Source organism: Octopus bimaculoides, chromosome 30 (genome assembly GCF_046866305.1).
Source record: "Octopus bimaculoides isolate indiv1 chromosome 30, ASM4686630v1, whole genome shotgun sequence".
Lineage (NCBI taxonomy): Eukaryota > Metazoa > Mollusca > Cephalopoda > Octopoda > Octopodidae > Octopus > Octopus bimaculoides.
This window is the reverse complement of record NC_142957.1, coordinates 847,014-863,157: the sequence shown is the minus strand read 5'-3', so window position 1 is coordinate 863,157 and position 16,144 is coordinate 847,014. Positions and strand designations below refer to the sequence as shown.

The 16,144-nt window shown below is 35.3% G+C and overlaps 1 protein-coding gene across 2 annotated transcripts in view; it reads left to right on the top strand.

The window, feature by feature from the left end:
* The window catches only part of LOC106873011 (uncharacterized), a 115,548-nt gene extending 106,820 nt beyond the window's left edge, over nucleotides 1-8,728 (top strand). The window contains exons 15-16 of one of the 2 annotated variants that reach the window (XR_016239151.1): nucleotides 6,726-6,911; nucleotides 8,661-8,728. The gene's annotated coding sequence lies outside the window, so the exon portion shown is untranslated. Of the gene's footprint in view, nucleotides 1-6,725; nucleotides 7,035-8,660 lie in introns of those variants that run through there. The other variant, XR_016239153.1, reaches the window with a different exon arrangement.
* The last annotated feature ends 7,416 nt before the right edge of the window (nucleotides 8,729-16,144 follow it).

The following is a 16,144-nucleotide window of genomic DNA, read 5'->3' as shown; positions in this document are numbered from 1 at the left end:
AGTAGCTATATTTTTGAATAGAACTTATTTTCGATAATTTCAATTGATTTTAATCGATTTAAATTTCTTTTCTATTTGAAAATTGGTTATGAAACACGAGTAATCTTTTTATTATATTCATCTTATGATATTTACTTTACTTTATATTATACTCATTTATTGTGCTTTTAATTATTAATTTTTCTATATGTGATAGTGGATTTTCATCGATGAGTTCTTGAAAATTGGTTATTTTCCCTAAAACTATATATATTTATTTATATATATATATATATATATATATATATATATACATATATACATGTATATATATACATATATATACATACATATATACATATATATACATATACATATATATACATATATATACATATATATATACATATATGCACATATATATATACATATATATATATATATAAATATATATATATATATATATATATATATATATATATATATATATATATATATATATATATATATATATATATATATATATATATATATATATTTATATATATATATATATGTATATATAAATATATGTGCATATATGTATATATACATGTATATATATGTATATATATATATATATGTATATATATGTATATATGTATGTATATATATGTATATATATACATGTATATATGTATATATATATACATACATGCATGCATACATACATATACACACATACATATACATAGACGCACATGTGTAATTATATGAACATACCTTCGCATACCCATGTATAAATGTTTGTCAGAGACCATGAGTCTCTGTTACTTCTGCTAAATATTAATATATATATATATATATATATATATATATATATATATGTATGCATGTATGTATGTATATATATCTGTATGTATATATATACGTATATATATATATATATATATATATATATATATATATATATATATATATATATATATATATATATATATATATATATATAAATATATATATATAATTAATTATATATAAAGGGCATCAACTGTGTATTAATGCCTCACGCTTCGAGGGACTAAATAAGTCAAAAACTACCAAAAATAAGCAACATATTTACTGAAAGCGAGTGAATGCAGCTTTCAAAATTTATCTCTTAAAAAACATTTAACTCAACGGTAGACCACTGGTTTCTCAATCAAATACAGAAAAAACTGTGAAGTAACCTGTATTCTTTTATTCATCAGTACACGTATGGTCAAGATATATAAAAATAAACAATAATCAACCTACCACGATGTAGCCATCACAGCACGATGACTTTCGTTCACAATTATATATCCATGGAAGAGATTTGAATTTATCTGGTTGCATCTCAGTGACATGTGCTTATACAGCATAATATTCAGCACTGAATATATTCTAATTATTTATAATATAATATAGGATAAATTCTTGCTGACTACTTGATAAATTCTTATGAAGAATTTATCGTATATTATATATATATATATATATATATATATATATATATATATATATATATATATATATATATATATATATATATATATATATATATATATATATATATATATATATATATATATATATATATATATATGTATATATATATATATGTATATATATATGTGTGTGTGTGTATATATGTATATATATATATGTACTAGCAGAAATACCCGGCTTTGCCCGGGTTAAAGAGAATAATGAAATCTAAAAACGCTGTCTAGACTACGCAACCCTCAACTGTTAGTAGCTACGATACCATATTTCTACATTAATAACTCTCCAATCCATGCCAGCATGGAACATAGACACTAAGTGGAATGCCAGTCTCTCATCTGGGAGGGCCTTGAAATCAATGTTACCATCTGGGGACTATGTGTGTCGTAGTGATAATAAAAAGACCCAAAGGAGGTCTGCAACGAAATAATTTTACTCAACACTTTGAAAGTGAATCAGTGGAGTCAAAGATGCGTCTCATTTACTTGACAATTTATGCACCACATTGCAGAAATCACAATGTAAGTATATCTGAAAGGGTAGTCTTACACTGTTGTACCGTTGAATTACAAATAATGCTCATCTGTTATGTTTGGGTCAAAATTTCATCAACGTCAAAAATATATGAATTTTCATGGGAGTTATGGCCGTTATACATAGAATATAATTTCCAAATTTCATAAAGATCCGTTCAGTACTTTTGACGTAGTTTTGGATAAGAAAACAAATTACTAATGTGTGTGTTTGTGTGCATGTGTTTGTGTGTGATGGGTGTATATATGTATAGATATCTGTATGCATGTATATATATGTATATATGTGTACATATTACATGTACATCTATATATATATATATACATCTACACATGTGTATACATATACATGTATGCATATAGATCTATATCTATATATAAATATCTATGCATATACGTGTACATATACATGTATATGTATACATATACATCTCTTTCTCTCTCTTTCTCTCTTTCTCTCTCTTTCTCTCTTTCTCTCTCTCTGAAAGTGTCGAAATGTGATTGCTTCAGTTAGTGGAATAACGTGTACATATACATCTATATGTATACATATACATCTCTCTCTCTCTCTCTCTCTCTCTCTCTCTCTCTCTCTCTCTCTCTCTCTCTCTCTTTCTCTCTTTCTCTCTCTCTCTGAAAGTATCTGTCATTACAGTATCGAAATGTGATTGTTTCAGTTAGTAGAATAGTTTCATTTTTAAAGTGAAAGTATTTGACATGAGTGTTTTTGTTTCACTTTTGACACGTAATACTTAAATAGTGGAGGAGATTGTATGTTGCTGTGGGCTCGAACTCTGCAAGAAGTTAAAATTTGGAACCCTAAGTAAGGCATGTGTAAAATTTGAATGAAATTGGTTGCGTAGTTCTCGAGTTTTAGGGATTCACACAGACAGACAGACAGACAGACAGACAGACAGACAGACAGACAGACAGACAGACAGACAGACACACATTCTCATTTTTATATATATAGATATATATATGTATATAAAACAAATAATAAATGAGTATATGCATATATACGTACAGGTATGTGCATACCTACGTCTACCTGTATATATAGGTGCATATCTGGGCACAGCACACCGCAAACAAAACGTAGACAAGAAAACAACAACAACCAGATCACAGAAAACACACAAGCCACATAGAGAATATTTTTCTTCATCAGCTACCCCCATTTTAACACCGGCGTTTCGAAGAGTTGGGCAGGACGCATCGTTAAAACGGCTCTTCCCATGGACCGCAAATTAAATTTGTATACACAAATTAAACTTGTGCTATGGACGAATGTAATGGCGGACAAAAAACAAGACAGGAAAACGAACGGAAAAGAAAACAATATATATATGTATATGTGTATGTATATATATGTATATATATACCTGTATATATGTATATGGATATATACATACATGCATACATACATACATATACACACATACATATACATAGACGCACATGTGTAATTATATGAACATACCTTCGCATACCCATGTATAAATGTTTGTCAGGAACCTTGAGTCTCTGTTACTTCTGCTAAATATTAATATATATATATATATATATATATATATATATATATATATATATATATATATGGGAGAATGTACGAAAAAACAACAACTGACGAGGACAGGTGGTGTAAACAACACAAGTATGTATTAGTATGACGCTCGGGAATACGGAAAGTCTTTAACGTTTCGAGCTACGCTCTTCAACAGAAAGAATACGGAGACAAGGAGAAAAACACGGAGAAAAAAAATTGAATAGTGTTCGGTCAACGGTCAATCATAGCTATGGCTGACCGGAAGTTAGAAATTTTACACTGGAGAGTTAAGAAAAGGGGGAGATAACAAAAGGGGGAGAAAGAACGGTGATCTAAGAACGAGGGGCTGTGTGTGAGAAATAGAATGCTGGTGATCTTGACGTATGCATGTGTGAAAATGGGGAGGGGAGAAAGGAGTTGGTCAGTTGTAGTGTGTGCGTGGCGTGATGTGAGGGTGTTGGGAAGTGGAAAAGGCATGGGTGGAGTGTGGGTTAGGCTGAGGGTAGGGGTAGAGGTAGGGGTATGTGGGTAGGGGTGGGTCGTAGGTGTAGGGATTTGATGGGATGGAGTGGGAAGGTAGAGTAGGAGTGTGTTGGGGTGGGGTGGGATGAGCTTATGAGGGGGTTGACGATGAAGTGGGAAGGGGAAGGTGGAGGTGGATGTAAGAGAGGGGGAAGGTGGGTATGGGAGAGGGGAGAAAGAGAGGAAGAGAAAGAGAGTGAAAGAGAAGAGAGTGAGAGAGAAGAGAGTGAGAGTGCGAGAGAGGGAAAGAGAGAAGAAAGTGAGAGAGAGAGAGTAAGAGAGAAGAGAGTGAGAGAGAGAGGAAGAGAGAAGAGAGTGAGAGAGAGTAAGAGAGTAAGGGTGAGAGAGTAAGAGAGTAAGAGTGAGAGAGGGGAGGAGAGGGGAGAGATGGATGGTAGGAGGGAGGGTGGGGGAGAGAAGCAGGGGGAGGGGTAGATGAAGAGGGGAGGTGAGTTGAGCCCATGTGGCGCAAAGGAGCGAAGAGAGAAGATTAATCCCTGTTCACGGCGCAAACGGGAGTCCGGATGGCCCCTGTGCATGGACAATCCAAACACGGACAGGTGTTGCTGCAAGGAGTGACCGGCAAAACGGAAATGGCGTGACACTGGGGTGTCATTGCCAATGTTGATGTCTCGAAGGTGTTCCGCGAATCGGTCGGCCAGGCGGCGCCCCGTTTGTCCGATGTACAGAGAATGGCAGAGAGAGCAGGAGATACAATAGATAATGTTAGTGGAAATGCAGGTGAAGGAGTCGGTGATGCGATAGGGTCGTTGATGGGTGCTGGTGAGAAGGGTGGTGTTGGAGAGGTAAGGGCAAGTGCGGCAGCGTGGGCGGGAGCAAGGGAACGAGCCAGGTTGGGAGGTTAGGTTGGGGAAGAAGCTGTGGACCAAGATGTCTCGTAGGTTATGGGCTCGTTTGAAGGAGGGGAGGGGTAGATTAGGGAAGATGTGGGAGGTGGAGGGGTCGGACTGGAGGCGCCGGAAAGCTCGGAGAATGGAGCGTTGGAAGGGTAGGTGGTGGGATGGTAGGTGAGGGGAAAAGGGAGGTGGGAAACGGCAGGGCGGGTTCGGGGGGAGAGAGCAGATGCACTGTCCACAGAACGTGCTCTGGCAAGGGCGGTGTGGATTGTGGTGGGTGGATATCCACGCAGGCTAAATTGGCGAGCCATGAGTAGAGACTGAGTCTCAAAGTCATGGCTGTCACTACAAAGTCTGCATAGACGGAGGAATTGGGAATAGGGGATGGAAAGTTTTTGTGTGTTTAGGGTGGGAGGAGGAGAAGTTGCGATAGGAGTGTGAGTCTGTGTGTTTGTAGTGGATGGAGGTGCTAAGAGCGGAGTGAAGGATGCTGACCGAAATGTCGAGAAAGGGGACAGAGGTGTCATAGATAGTACAGGAGAAGTGGAGGGCAGGATGGAAGGATTGAACGAAAGAGAGGAACGAGTCAAGATGTTCGCGGGGGAGTGAAGTGGCACCGATACAGTCGTCGATATAACGACCGTATAGTTCATATATATATGTATGTATGTATATATATCTGTATGTATATATATATACGTATGTATATATATATATATATATACGTATGTATATATATATATATATATATATATATATATATATATATATATATATATATATATATATATATATATATATATATATATATATGTATGTATGTATGTATATATGTATGTAAATATATATGTATATATATGTGTGTGTATATATGTGTATATATATATGTGTATATATGTATATATGTATATATATATATGTATATATATATGTATATATATATATGTATATATATGTATATATATGTATATATGTATGTATATATATATGTATATATATACATGTATATATGTATATATATATATATATACATACATGCATACATGCATACATATACACACATACATATACATAGACGCACATGTGTAATTATATGAACATACCTTCGCATACCCATGTATAAATGTTTGTGTCAGTGCATGTATATATGTATGTTTATCGAAATAAATTAATGAACAACTAAAGAACAAAATTTATGTAATCACCTTCATTAGCTTCCTGCTGTTTCTGCTACAGGAAGCAGTGAACTCGAGCTGAGTGTTTGTGTGTGTGTAGGTGTCTGTGCATTTGTTTATGCTTATGTTTGCAATCTATTTTTAGTTGTTCTAAGCAGAAACATCTGTCAAGCAATCCCCCTACCTTAGAAGACATGGGAAATACGAACTTTCATTCTTGCAAAATGGTTTTCGGTTAGCAATAGGAAGGCTGTCTGTCTGTAAAACAATGCTATAATAATATATTCATCTAACCCATGCTAGCTTACAAAGTCAGATGTACAATCAAACATAAGTAAACCCATGTTTATATATTCATATACTCCCATGCACGCATAAACACACACACGTGTTTGTGCATTTGGTTTTAGGAAGATCATCCAGCTGTAGAAATCTTGCCAAATCTTTCATTGGAGCTCAGCGAAGTCCTCTGGCTCACTGCTTCCTCTTCAACTGTCCTACCCATGCCAGTTAGGGAAACTGGATGTCAAAACCTTTATAATACATCAGATGTATTTTCTTTTCTGTATTTTCCCTCTCGTATTCTTGTTTTGTTTCTTGTCAGGTTCTTGTGAGTCCCACTCAATCAAGTCTATGACTACACTCGATTAGGGTCACCAATCCTCCCCTGGTTTCAAGCAAGAGAATATTTCACCAAGTTCTTCAAAGATAAACAGCACAATGGTTGGATGTGTTTTCTGGTTGAACACTGCAAACAAACGACACTGTTTGTGTGAAGTGACATTTGCTGGTAATTATAATTAGTAGTTGATGACAAGACAAGGAGACATGAACCGACACATGCGCACATGCACACAGACACACACACATATGCATACGCATACACATACAAGTACAATTGTATATATGCATACATGAATACGCACACACACACACACACACACATATATATATATATATATATATATATATATATATATATATATATATATATATATATATATATATATATATATATATATATATATATACCATAGGCTTTATCAGTTCCATGTACGCAACCCACTCACAAGACTTGGGTCAACCTGGAACGTTAGAAGAAGTTACTTATTTAAGGTTCTGCGAAGTGGGACTGAACCTGAGACTACAAGGTTGTGAAGTGAATTCCTTAACGTTACATCCATGCCCCTATCTTTTTTTGTTTTTTTTGTGTGATTTTTGAAGATAATAATAATAGTGATAATAATCCTTTCTACGATAGGCAGAAGGCCTGAAATTTTGGGTGTAGGGGCTAGTCGATTACATCAGACCGAGCCCCTAACTGGTTCTTATTTTATCAATCCCAAAAGGAGGCAAAGTTGACCTTGACAGAATTTGAACTCAAGAAGTAAACCAGGAAGAAATGATGTAAAGCATTTTGTAACGATTCTGCTTGTGCATCACATTAATGATGATGATGATGATGATGATGATGATGGTAGTGGTGGTGGTGGTGGTGGTGGTGGTGGTGGTGGTGGTGGTGGTGATGATGATGATGATGATTTCAAATTTTGGTACAAGGCCAGCAAGTTCAAGGAAGGGGCAAGTCAATTACACTGACCTCAGTACTCAGCTAATACTTAATTTATCGATCCCAAAAGGATGAAAGGCTAAGTCAACCTTGGTAGAATTTCAACTCAGAATGTAAAGACGGACAAAATGGTGGTCAAGATTTTGCTTTGCATCCTGAGAATTCTACCAGCTCATCACAACAACAACAACAACAATATTAATAATAATAATAATAATAATAATAATAATAATAATAATAATAATCCTGTCTTGCTATAGGCACAAGGCCTGAAATTTGGGGTGGGGAGAGGTTAGGGGCCTAGTTGCTTACACCAACTCCAGTGTGTAACTGGTGCTTATTGAATTGACCCCAAAAGGATGAAAGGCAAAGCCGACCTCGGTGGAATTTGAACTCAGAATGTAGCGGCAATGATTCATAATAATAATAATGGTTTCAAATTTTAGCACAAGGCCAGCAAGTTCAAGGAAGCAGGTAAGTTGATTGCATGGACCCCAGAACTCAAAATATACTTATTTTATTGACCCCGAAAGAATGGAAGTTGACGTTGGCAACATTTGAACTCAGAACGTAAAGACAAACAAATAGCTGCCAAGCATTTTGCCCGGCGTCCTAACCATTCTGCCAGCTCACCACCTACAGCATCATCACCATCATTATTATCATAATAATGACAGCGACGACCTTTCCTATTTTATATCCTTCATATGTCCTTCTCTTCTTTTTACTTTCCTCTCTCTCTCTCTCTCTCTCTCTCTCTCACACACATTTACTGTCTTGTTTTTAAAAACATCAACTTAAACATTTTAATTCTTTCACACACACACACACACACACACACACACACACATACACACACACACACACACACACACACACACACACATATATATATATATATATATATACACATATATATATATATGATGTATGTATGTGTGTCTATGTATATTCTTTTATTTGTTTCAGTCTTTTGGTTGTGGCCATGCTAGAGCACCTCTTTTAGTCAAATAAACCACCCGCAGGACTTATTCTTTTGTAAGCCTTAGTACTTATTCATTTGCCAAACTGGTAAGTTACGGGGACATAAACACACCGACATTGGTTGTCAAGTGATGGTAGAGGGGAATAAACACACACACACATGTGTACATATATATATATATATATATATATGTGTGTGTGTGTGTGTGTGTGTGTGTGTGTGTGTGTGTGTGTGTGTGTGTGTGTGTGTGTGTGTGTGTGTGTAAACATGTCAGCAACTCTGACGAGGTCATCCGAAGACTACACAGAATAGAACCCATACAACTTATACACAACAGACATTCATTTAGCCTTGACGTTGTTTCCCTCCACACGACAGTACCCGCTCTTCCAGTAGTCAACTTAATAACAGAGTCCATCAGTTCATATGATATATATTGCTATGGCCTCACTCCACAGGACATAAATCAACGTCTAGCGGTCGTCGTAGAAAATACTTATTCCACTTTCCACCACAATATATACAAGCAAACAACAGGCCTACCCATGGGATCCAGTCTTTCAGGCCTTCTAGCCATTACTTACATGAACCGACTAGAACATCCAGCACTCAGCACCTGTCGCTCCTGTGTTTTCTTCACTAGATACATAGATGATATTATCATCACTTCATCACGCGAAGAGGCTGGCAAAATATCCACGACATTCTCAAGCATTGATAGTAACATAAGATTTACCACTGAACACTCCAATAAAGATGGTTGTTTATCTCTACGAGACTTCCAGCCTAAAATAACAAAGGGAGGTAATACATACACCAACTTCTATAAGAATGCTGTGAGTAGAGACCTGTTTGTGAATTATAGGTCAGCCCCCCCCCCCCCGGTGCTAAAACGGGATACATAAGAAATGAACTAGCATGTATCAAGAATAAATGTAGCAAAGTTGAGGACCAGATTACTCACACCGCACACTTCACAGATATACTGAGACTGAATGGATACCCCAAACATCCACAATAAACCGAATTAAAATTACCACATTTCAATGAAAGTATAAGCAAAGCAATTCGTAGAGCCATACGCAACGAAGGATTAGACACACAATTAGCACACTCCGGCACGGATACCTGAATAAAAAAGCAATCTAGAGACAACAATGAATGCTCATTAACTAACTGTCCTATCCACGATACAGGTATGTGCCAGAAGACACATGTAGTACACCGAATAGAATGCAACAAATGTAAGGCGTTTTATATAGGTAGCACAACTTGAACTTTGCATACTCGCATTAAGGAACATCTCAACACATGCGAATCCTCATTCAAAACCCACATTGATACCAACAATCAAATTAAAGTTACTATTGAAGCCAATGATAGAATTCTCAGCAACTTAAGAATTAAGGAAGCTTTGATTATCTATAAACGCACAGATAAGTAATAGATGAGAGCTAGGCACGCAATACATAGCATGACATACACACACAGGCACATTTGTTACATATTGGAAAAGAGGTGACGGAAATTGATTTGCAGAGCGAGAAGTTAATGATTGACGTCACTAACATTCACGAAGAAGAGAAACGCTCGAAAGCTCAAAAATACTCATGAAATGACTTCATCTCCGACAAGAAGCATCTAACCAAGGACAGTTATGCTTTAACCCTGAAGAAGGGACTTGTATGTCCCGAAATATTGGATACATATAAGACCAAAGATTAGCAGGTAACTTACTTTTAGTTTATGTTACCTCATCTTAAAATCTATTTGCATTGTTTGGCCTTTTACATCATTCAACGTTATATACATATGTATGTATATGTATATATATATGTATAAAATACAAAAGCATGTATATAGAAGAAGAAGAAGAAGAAGAAGAAGAAGAAGAAGAAAAAGAAGAAGAAGAAGAAGAAGGTGGTGGTGGTGGTGTGGTGGTGGCAGCAGCGATGATGATGATAATGATGGAGGAGGTAAGTAAAATAAAGCGAAATGGAAAAAATAATATAAGAATAGTAATTGGGAACATGAAGGAGAGAGAGTGAAGTCCATGAAGAAGAATAAAGAAATGGAATATTTTGTAATGGTCAAAAGTATTGACTTGTCAGAAGATGACCAGTAGGTGCCTGCTCAATTCAGGTGACCTATTCATTAGCCACCAAACATTTGTATGTGTGTGTGTGCATTGAAGAAACATACTCTTGCGTATACAGCATAGGCAGGTGAACAACCATACACACAAACATTTTATAGCAAACTAACACTCAGACGCACACATACACACATACATACATGCATGCATGCATATATATACGATTATCTATACTATAAATTGCAGTGTTCTTGATTGCTTGATTGATTGATTGAGTGTCGGCAGATTCACTCGAGAATGGTGCAGTGGAATCGCGTGAAATTCAGCACAGAGCGGCAGCATGGTCCGCTCATATCCAAGAGATTTTTTATTGCCCTCCAACTCCCATGGTTACCGAGATAATCGATTATTACTTTTTAAGATAGGAATATCCCATTCAAAGTGGGGAGGGGCGATTTTGTTGCCTTTCCCATGCGCGAAATTTTACGAAAAACCAGCACAATAAAGATTATTTTTTCCAAGTAATGTGGCTGGGTTTGTTTTTCGAAAATTTTAATCAGAGGCACAGAAAAAAAATAATTTCAATTTTTTGTGCATTAAATATTAAAAAAAGCTATAGCTTACGCTCTTTCTAATTACTATGTTTTTTTTAACTTCAGTTACAAATGTCTTCAAACGTCGACATTCAAACAGCTTTTCCATATTGAGACAAACGGACTCTGCACAATTGTATCCATCCGGGAACGCGTTTTCAATAATTGAAATTCACAATTCTAATCAGTGTAAATGAACGTCCAACCTATGATTGATCTTAAACAGTTTCGATTAACATTCTTGTGTCGCCAATACAACAACCGCACTACCATATATTTTTCTTTTAAGGCGAGGTTATACCACAAATAAGGTTCCGTGACTATATGGGGCTATGGGTACACACGTGAAGTTAGTTTTACAATATCGACCCGCAAAATCCTTAGCATCGTATTGTTTTGGGTTGTTCTTACTTTTTTTTTGTTTTTGGAATTTTTGTTTTTTTTTATTTTTAGTTCTTTTTATTATTCAAAATATGCATAGGAAATAGCCTTTGACCAAATCCATCACACTGCCCGAGTGAAACCGGGAAAAACAGCTAGTTACAAATAAAAGGGTAAAGGATTATTAATTTATTAATAAATTAATAATCAATAATTTTTACGAAGCCCTTCGGTATGTAAACACCATTATCGGTGAAGAACTTATTTAAAAGTTCTTATAAATTTATAAACATAATTACGGGATCAGCAACAGTTGCTTCACCACATACCGAAGTTCAGAAATAGCAGCTAAAATGCTGCTATCTGTTGGAGTTTTAGCACTTTAGCTGCTATATCTGAACTTCGGTATGTGGTGAAGCAACTGTTGCTGATCCCTTAATTATGTTTATATATATATATATATATATATATATATATATATATATATATATATATATATATATATATATATATATATATATATATATATATATATATACGTATAAGAATAAAAGGATAAAAATCACGTTCATGGTTTATATCAAGTAGTTGGCACTTCAAGCATGCTGGAGAAAGGTAGTTTCCGCACGATCTCCTTTGGTATATATATATATATATATATATAAAGTAAAGGTTAATTGCCACCCTAATATGGCAGTCTCGGTTGGGACGAATGCTACTGTTATTGCGCCCCAGGAGACATCGCATCCAACTGGCTACACAACGTACAATCTGTGTCCTTATATTTTCGAAAATTGTAAACTACCCAAAATACTGTGTAATTTAGATGAATTTTGTGATTAAATTCCATCAAATAGCTTTTCCACAGTTATAACCAAACTATACCTTATATTATACACAGGAAATATAAATGAAATGGTTTACTTGTAAACTAGAATTTCTAAACTCTAAGCTATGAAATGTTTTAGCAGTTTCTAGTCTATAAAATAATGTCTGAAAATAAAACAAATTTCCATATAAAAGCATGTTCGCGTTGGAAATAGTTGTAATGAACATTTGTCAATATTAAAGAGTAAGAAAATTATGTGTTAATTAAGACAAATACAAGAATAATGTTTACCTGAGTAATTAATTTTTATTTCAGTTGGGATCTGAAAAGTTTTTTCTATCAGGAATATCTTCCACGTTTGGTGATTTCAAAGAACAGCAAACGAATAAAGAAATTTGTTGAATTTTGTCTATTTATAGTGAGGTTATAAGACATGGAGACTTTATATTTTGAGATAAGAGTTTATTTGTACGTATGTGAGTCTCTTTTGAGATAAGAATATGTATGTGCATATGTCGGTCTACTATCTTGGCTATGATACAACTATCTTGGCTGTGATATAACTATCTTGTCTGTAAATATAACTATCTTGGCTGTGATATGACGATCTTGTCTGTGAATTAACTGTCTTGGCTGTGACACAACGATCATGGCTGTGATATGATGATCTTCTCTGTGATATAACTTTCTTGGCTGTGATATGACGATCTTGACTGTGATATAACTATCTTCGCTGTGATATAACTATCTTGGCTGTGAGGTAACTGTCTTGGCTGTGACACAACGATCATGGCTGTGATATAACGATCTTCTCTGTGATATAACTATCTTGGTTGTGATATATATCTATCTTGTCTGTAAATATAACTGTCTTGGCTGTGATACAACTATTTGGGCTGTGATATAAGTATCTTGTCAGTGATATAACTCTCTTGGCTATGATATAAAGATCTTGGCTGTGATATAACTATCTTCGCTGTGATATAACTATCTTGACTGTGATATAACTATCTTGGCTGTGATATAACGACCTTAGCAGTGATATAACTATCTTGGCTGTGATATAACTATCTCGGCTGTGATATAATTATCTTATTGCTAACGTTGCCTTTATTTGATAACATTTTTGTACGTAAATATTTTGGTTGTCTTTATTTTTTGTGTGTTCACTGAATTCTATTGAAGAAACAGGGTTATGCAACTCGCGCTCGTCACTTTCTCAGTTTTCCGCCCCGCTATAAAGGACGTTTGGTGATCCCTATAGTAGACAATTGCGCATGCAGTTTTACTCGACTCAAGTTGCTGACATACTTCAGACTTCCTTGTTAAACTTGCGTACAACCAGTTGTTATAAATTACTCCGCTTTTTAGATTTGGAATTTGGGAATGCGCTTTGTTTTATTTTTTTCCAATTGGGGTGATTTACGACGCATTCAACCCTGACGTTATGCTATGGGACTAGCTGTGATATGTGTGCGTTCGTGTGAGTGATTTAAGGGTGATTTAGCTGCTATTTCTAGCACTCACACTATCACATTTCTCGTTTCATTGTCACTGACGCATACTGCTGTTTATCATAGTCTATATATAGTTTATCAATTAAGTCTTAAATAGGCCACCGACTGCTATCTACACTCACACACGTAAGCTTAATAATTCACAAGCGACATAAATAATAAGAGAAGGAATCTAGATAAGCAGGAGCCTACTGTATCTCTATCTATCTATCTTTCTATCTATCTATCTATCTATCTATCTATCTATCTATCTATCGATCGATCGATCTTTCGATCTATCTCTATAATTTGCATAGCGTCCATAAACAAAACTTCACACACACACACACACACACACACACACACACACACACACATGTAAAAGTAAAAGAATAAAGAATAAAAGAATAAAGAATAAAGAATACATACAACTATGGGCGGTGGTGGGGAAGAGTTGATATCCGGGGTAAAACGACTGGTTCTTTCCCCTCTACCTGTTTGAAATCCTTTCAATGCATATATTACATCATCTTTAGAAGTAAAGATTAATCAGCATAGACGTTGTTGTTGTTGTTGAAGTTAAGTGAGTTTCGGACATAGAAATGTGACAGGATTTTCCAAGAAAACACAAGTTGATTTGAACATTTTTGTGTTTGAAAAAGATGTCAGCAAAAATGGTATGCGATGATTTTCAAATCTGCATCTTTTCGCCATGTATATACTAATTAAAGAAATGAGCCTCGGTAAACAAATGCTGCTAAACCTCTATCTCACCTTTCTATTCCGCGACCCCTGCTATTTCTGTGTGGCTTAACAGACGTGCTGTTCTCACTAACCTCCTCCATGATCACGCGACAAAACAAATGACGACACACGCAAGGGCCCGGGAACAGGGGGTGCAGCGGGTGCACCCGCACTCCCTAGAATTTTCAGGGGGTGCAAGATCAAAATTTGCACCCCCTACATAATCTTACCAGTTGCAGAAAAAAAGTGTCTAAAATCTATCGGTATAAAATGCTAAAGTTCGATCTCGTTTCAAAACAAAGAAAAAAATAAATATATAAATAAATAAAAGTGATGAAGCTAGCATAAAATTCCCTAGGGAGTTTAGGACCACTAACTTCTGAAGGCAAGTAGCGTCAAAATACAAAAACGTAAGTGACAATAACAACAGTAGCACAACAATAACAACAACAAAACCAGCATGTATGGTTAATTTTGAATGTATAGCATTACTTGAATTATTGAAGACAGCTCCCACCCAGTTTCTGCCTGTCAATACTTCTCTCCATCTTTTAGTACCACTCCCAAGTTCTTTGTAATTGGTGTTGCTAAAGACTTAAAACATGGTTGAATAGATTCGACCGTTTGACCCCAGTCTAAAAATAAAGCCCCTTCAGAATTCTTTCAATACAAAACGACCATTATTTGCTTGACCACTGCCTGGGTAAGTGCCTTTTTTTCAGCTCCAACTTTAGTCTTGATTCACCTTTACATTCAATCTTTACTTTCCTTTTTGTCTTTATTCCTCTCTATCTGCTCTTTTTATCCTTCTCTTGAGTTCCCTAGGAAATAGTTTCCTTTTAGCGTTACTACTAACAAATCATATCTTAAAGACGTAGTTTAAGCAGAATGCCTTATATATAGACGACTTTCATTTTTTTATCTTGCCTTAATTCTGTCATATTATTAACCAAAAGTCTTCCTGCCTATATATAAAATAGTATCTGCGTCATATATATAACGCCTGCCTATATATAAAATAGTATCTGTTTCCGATAGTGTCCTGCTTTTTCGTTTTATATAGAAAACGTTGATTTAATTAGTTTGATAAGTGCCTCTGCACGAAACTCTCGAACCTTCAGTCACTATGTAACTTTCTCTGATGAATAAATCTATACTTATTGAGACTGACTCAACATAAGTTCTATTTTTCTTGTTTGAACCACTACGCCTCTGATGAGAACCCAATAATGTTCGGAAATCGATTAAAGTTGTTCATCTTTTTCAATCTACGGAGAAATGGCTAAATTTGCCCTCTTCATAAATATACGATATATATATAAATATAAAT